Genomic DNA, 6,187 nt, shown 5'->3' with positions numbered 1-6,187 from the left:
ATCCACACAAACTCACAGCGCTTCACCAAGACCTGGCAAAATAAGTTCAGAAAACTATCATCAGATACACACACAAACTCACAGCTCTTCACCACAATCTTCACTACAACCTGGCAAAATAAAAGTTTGGAAAACTATCATCAGATACACACACAAACTTACAGCTCTTTACCACAACCTGGCAAAATAAAAGTTTAGAAAACTATCATCAGATTCACACACAAACTCACAACTCTTCACCACAACCTGGCAAGCTAAAAGTTCAGAAAACTAACATCAGATACACACACAAACTCACTCAAAGCTCTTCACCACAACCTGGCAAAATAAAAGTTACTGTGCTACTGAGCTACTGTGGGAAAGTTACATGATCCAAGTTGTCCAAAACATGAGACAGATGAATCAATTTATCAAAATAATTAGTTGAAGCCCTAGTTGAGTTCAAGAAGCAATAGATCAGACACAGCGCCCTCAAGACTACTCAATCAGGGGACTGGGGGAGACAAACTGTAACATTCATGTTATTCTTCATTGATGCTTCATGGATAAAAGTCCCATATTGTTTTTGTCACTGAATATCTTCTTGTTTCACTCTAGTTTATATGAAGTATGTTTACTTATTGGTTATGGCATCTTGCCGAATACAAGAATCGTGATGTTAGTCATAACTGTGGTTCGTTTGGTTAAACTAGAGGGGTGAAAAAAAGAAGAAAAAAAACATTTGCCTGAGCAACGTTCCACAAATCTTGATATATATATAGTCCAACAGCACTGGGACTTTCACTGTTTGTATCACTCTGCTTGTTGTTGTCTTGTATGGTGGTGTGTGTTTAATCCATACACACATTTACAGCGACACTTTCTGCATGTTACATCTTTACATCAATAGGTGGCGACGAGTGACTGCTTTGAGTGTGTGTGATTGAGCTATTTGAGCTCTGTGACAAATTGCTTTGTGTTCCTCTTTTGTAAGTTGCTATGGATAAAAGCATTTGCTAAATGCACAAATGTAAATAATAGTAGTATATGCCTGTTATCTGGTTAGTTGCATTTTATTATTTGCATTCAGCATTGTTTTTCAACTCTACATCCCATTTAGGATCTGGACACAAGACCATGAAATATTGACAGTTACACCCATACTTTAATACAAAGAATAACCATAACCAGAAATCATAGTGCGACACATTTGTTTTAAATATAGACATACAGGCCTGCATGTGTCATTTCATAATCTAGCCAAGTTATTCTAAATCTACACATAGTAAATAAAAAACAAAACAGAGATGCAGCAATATCATATTTTAAGACTGTTTACAAGTATGGTAAAAGAGGCCTTATAGTTCATCTCTTCATTTGCTCTGCACTTATTTTGCTCTGGTTCTTCTGAAAGACTGTTCCGTCTGCTGCTTCTCTCCATTCCAGTCTGGTGATGTCCGTCACTCCCAGTTTCTGCAGCCTCTGCTGGATCTGAAAATCATGACACACTGTTACAGCTTTATACATTAGCAGATATTTGGGGTCTGTATGATTTTTAAATGTTTTTTTTTTTTTTTTTTTTTTTTAAAGAAGTCTCTTCTGCTCACCAAGGCTACATTCATTTGATCAAAAATACAGTAAAAACAGTGGAATATTACAATGTAAAACTGTTTTCTAGGTGAATATATAGTAAAGTGTAATTTATTCCTGTGATCAAAGCTGAATTTTCAGCATCATTACTCCAGTCTTCAGTGTCACATGATCCTTCAGAAATCATTCTAATATGATGATTTGCTGCTCAAGAAACATTTATGATTATTATCAATGTTGAAAACAGTTCATATTTGTGTGGAAACTGTGATACATTTTATTTTTCAGAATTCTTTGGTGAATAAAAAGTAAAAGTAAAAAAAAAAAAAAAAAAAAAAACAGCATTTATTTGAAATATGTTTTGTAACAATATAAATGTCTTTACTGTCACTTTTGATCAAATTAACGCATCTTTGATGAAAAAGTGTGTGTGTGTATATATATATATATATATATATATATAAATAAATTTTTGTGGGAAAAAAAAAAAAAAAAAATACACATCATAAAACTGTTTAATCAATATTAAAACATTTATCAATTGTCATATGACCCTGATCGCCCTTAAATATGTGACAGAAGTATTGGAAATATAGCTAGTTAGAAATTGTACGCAAATACTAAATTGAAACGTTTTTATTTGTTTTGTTTTTAATGCTGTTTGTTGTGTATAATTACAGTGGGGGTTTAGAAACTACTAAACTTTGTTCTTAAATTGGTTGCTCCATTAGTTTGTAAGGAAAGACTTGTCTTGTAGATTGTAAGCACTCTGTAAAGTAAAGTGTAGTTATGTATTTAAACATGGAATTGCATCTTATGAGGTTGACGATACTGATGGACAGAGGCTTCTGTAAATATTTAATTTAGGCCTGGGTTGTTTCAAATTAGTTTAATGTTGCAGTGGTTAAATATTTAGTAGTGCACAAGTACTTTTTACACACATTTACGCTACCTTTAGGTGAGGTTATAAGAAGTTTGTGTTGTGAGGGATTGTTGTCTGTGCTAAAATGACTCACCTCAGTTAAGATGGCCGTCTTTATATCAGGATCATTCACATTCAGACCAGATTTCACCTCCAGTCTCAGTATTTGCCTCTTCATAACAACTTCGCCTGAACAAAAGCACACAATCTCAAAGTTTTCACCCTGAACAAAACATTACAAAGCAGTATTGACTTAAAAAAAAAATTGGATTATCTGTAGTTGATAATGATCATTCTGTCAGTGTTTACTCGCTCTCATGTCATTCAAATTTGTATGACTTTCATTTTTTTGATATAAATGATGGCAGAATATTTTTGGCTGAATTAAGTTTTGACATGATGCATAACATTCATAAATGACAAAACACTCACTGCGATAGCAGAAGAATGGTTTCAGTTTACTGCAGAGCTCAGTCTTCCAAAATCCGTCCTCCAGTAACGCAGCACAATCTCCGAGCAAATCTGGCTGAAACAAATCCCAGTTTCTGAAGGAAGACCTGCTCTTGTCGGACCAGATGTAAGGGTCTTTGAAGAGGCCGATGTATGCGAATCCTAGTGTGGGAATGAGCTGCTGGATCTCTTGGTTCTCTCCCTGGTTCCTCACGCTGACCAGATCTGTGTGATACCGTCTGCAGTATCTCTGAGCTTCTCTCCATGTGTACAGAAAGCTGATGTAGAAGTATTGCTGCTCAATACTGCTCGCTATAGGAGCAGAAGATGCAGGTTAGCAGCATATAGCAGTTAAACTAAAACTAAAAACATAAAAAAAAAACCTTTGTTACTTGAACTGGAATAAATACTTTGACTGTTGCGATCCCAATCGGACTTATGATAGCTATTTCAGGTAATGTTTATTTTATGGTTTTGGTTTTAGTTATAGTTAAAAATAATAAGTGTATTGAACAAACACTTTCAACACGTCATGCTCTACTCCAAAATATTAAATGGGATTGTTTCTCAAATGTTTTGTTTTGAGGGCTGTCATTTTTCATCAGGGAAATTATTTTGGCTATACTGCTGAGCAAAATTGTCTTAACCAACATAAAACACAATCGTGATCCTGTGTGGGAACAATCCTGATATAATATTTTTGCCATAAGGCCCACCTTTACTCACCATCATAACAGATGAAGTTGAAGGTATTGAGGCAGTTGGTGTTTTCAAACTGCCCTTTGTAAGTCATGATGACACAGTCTTGATAAAATACATTGTCGGGCTTTAAAGGTGCCCAGTTTCTGTATTCTCTCTCTCCTTCTCTATAAAAGCGTCTGTCTGCCAGAGCCCAGTGCCAGAGGAGAGTGCTGCTTTCCTTCAGCCCGATCCACGCGCCGCTGTAAGGGACCTGTTCGGTCGGAAGTGTACTCAGATCATCCATGCTTTCAAAAGCTGCCAGGTCTGTGTAAGTCTCTCTGCAGTACTGCTGCGCTTCAAGGAACGTTTTTAATTCTGACACAAAGTAGTAGACGTTTATAGGCCACTGATAGACTGGTAAGGTGGAAAAACCTAGAACAAAAGGCCAATAATAATCGATAAAGGATAAAAAATAAAATTAACTTTGAGGGAACGTTCTGGCAAGGTTCTCTTAAAGTTATGAACAAACTTTCTTCCAGTAATGTTAATAGAACATTTGTTCAAAGTTATGTTCTTTAATAATGTTCTCAAAACTTTAGCACAAAAACATTGTTTTTGGAATGTTGCTACTTGTTTCAGAACGTTAAAGAACATTCAAAAGTAACGTTCCCATAATGTTTGAAAAATGGAATGTTCCCTTAATGTTCACATAACCAAGAAAAAACTTAAAACATTTAAAAACTTTCGAATGTTCTGAGAGCATTTCAGAAATAACATTTATATAGAAATGACATTTCAGAAATAAACGCTCTTAGAAGATATTTTTGTACATACACACACATTGAAGGGAACCTACCAATGAAAACAAGGAGTGTAAATAGTTTGTGCTCCATTATCTGAAACGACAAGATTACTTTTTTTTTTCAATATCAGAATAAATGCATTAACCCCTACTGATTATTGTCCAGTATGTTTTTAAAAACAAACCTGTGATCTTCTCCTCCTCTTTTCTTCTCTCATGGTTTTATGAGTCTTCCTAAGCTTTAATATTCTCTTTAACTGCATGCAAAGCATCAGCTGTCCTCATGTCACCTTTGTCAGTGATTTAAACCAGTTAACTGGACCGTTTCGAAACACCAATTCTGTAGTTCATAAACTGTACATGTGGCTTTTTTCATAGTGTTATTTTTGTTACTCCGTTTTTGTAATTTTAGTATTTTTATGGTATTTTTATGTTTGTCTCCAATGAATGTAAACTTTATGAAAACAGGCTCATGCACAGTCTACACAAGATTTTTATAAATTGATAGATTTTTTTTTTTTATATAAGTTGTATTTGTATTTCTTCATAAACATCAGAAGGCTGTAAATAAGAAGAAAATGCTGAACTAAATAATTTTCAGTCTTCTGAAATGAATAAATTAGTTTTTGGCAGCTCAGAATTGAAAGTGAATGAAAACAATTAGTCTTGAGTGCTGTGCTCACCTCATCTGCCCTCTATGTAAAACGAAAAGCCTCACTTTCATTTGTCAGAACACATTTGTATAATGAGAAGTTGGCACCTGCCTCCCGCCATTATGCAAAATCACAGGTGACTCATTCTGATACCCTGTTAAAAAAAAAATAAATAAATAAAGAAAAAGATTTTTCAAAGATTGAATGCATTTTACAAGGAAATACTATTTCAGTTTTTCAACTTCAAAATTCCACTTTTTAATGTGCTATTTGCTGTTTCTTTGTAATCGTTAAGAATTTACTAGCAAAGTATTTTAAAGTCCTACACCAAATCATCTCCAGTGTATGACGGCAATGATGGAGGATGGTGAAACGCTGTGTTAGGAAATGTTACTTTGTGTTGTTCATTCTAAAAAAAAAAAAAAAAAAGAAGTAACAAATGGTGTTGACATTGTTACTTTTAACGGAATGTTACTTCCTGCATCTGAGACTCTTCTCCAGACAATTATTTGACTCTGCAAAATCCCTTATTGATTGACCTCTAGTGTTAAAACCTGTGGATACAGTGGGGAAGGAACAAATCCCCCACTAGCTGGGAGAAAAGTGACACCCGCTGACTGTTTTTGCTGAAATCTCACCTTCTTCTGTTGAACCAGAATTATGTTGTATGAAAAGTGATAAAACCAAATTCAAGATACACCGATGAGGCATAACATTGAGCACTGACAGGTGAAGTGAATAACACTGATCATCTCTTCATCACGGCACCTGTTAGTGGGTGGATATATTAGGCAGCAAGTGAACATTTTGTCCTCAAAGTTGATGTGTTAGAAGCAGGAAAAATGGGCAAGCGTAAGGATTTGAGCGAGTTTGACAAGGACCAAATTGTGATGGCTAGATGACTGGGTCAGAGCGTCTCCAAAACTGCAGCTCTTGTGGGGTGTTCCCGGTCTGCAGTGGTCAGTAGCTATCAAAAGTGCTCCAAGGAAGGAACAGTGGTGAACTGGCGACAGGGTCATGGGCGGCCAAGGCTCTTTGATTCACGTGGGGAGCGAAGGCTGGCCCGTGTGGTCCGATCCAACAGACGAGCTACTGTAGCTCAAATTGCTC

At 35.7% G+C, this 6,187-nt stretch overlaps 1 long non-coding RNA gene across 1 annotated transcript; it reads right to left on the bottom strand.

The window, feature by feature from the left end:
• Positions 1–1,104: 1,104 nt before the first annotated feature.
• LOC127516595 (uncharacterized) lies at positions 1,105–3,382 on the bottom strand. The gene is made up of 3 exons (XR_007931034.1): positions 2,924–3,382; positions 2,586–2,680; positions 1,105–1,470 (listed from the first exon to the last, which is right to left on the bottom strand). It is a non-coding gene; the product is annotated as an uncharacterized LOC127516595 (long non-coding RNA).
• Between the last annotated feature and the right edge of the window lie 2,805 nt (positions 3,383–6,187).

The sequence above is a fragment of the Ctenopharyngodon idella genome, chromosome 7 (genome assembly GCF_019924925.1).
Source record: "Ctenopharyngodon idella isolate HZGC_01 chromosome 7, HZGC01, whole genome shotgun sequence".
Taxonomy (NCBI): domain Eukaryota; kingdom Metazoa; phylum Chordata; class Actinopteri; order Cypriniformes; family Xenocyprididae; genus Ctenopharyngodon; species Ctenopharyngodon idella.
This window is presented reverse-complemented; position numbering and strand designations above follow the sequence as displayed.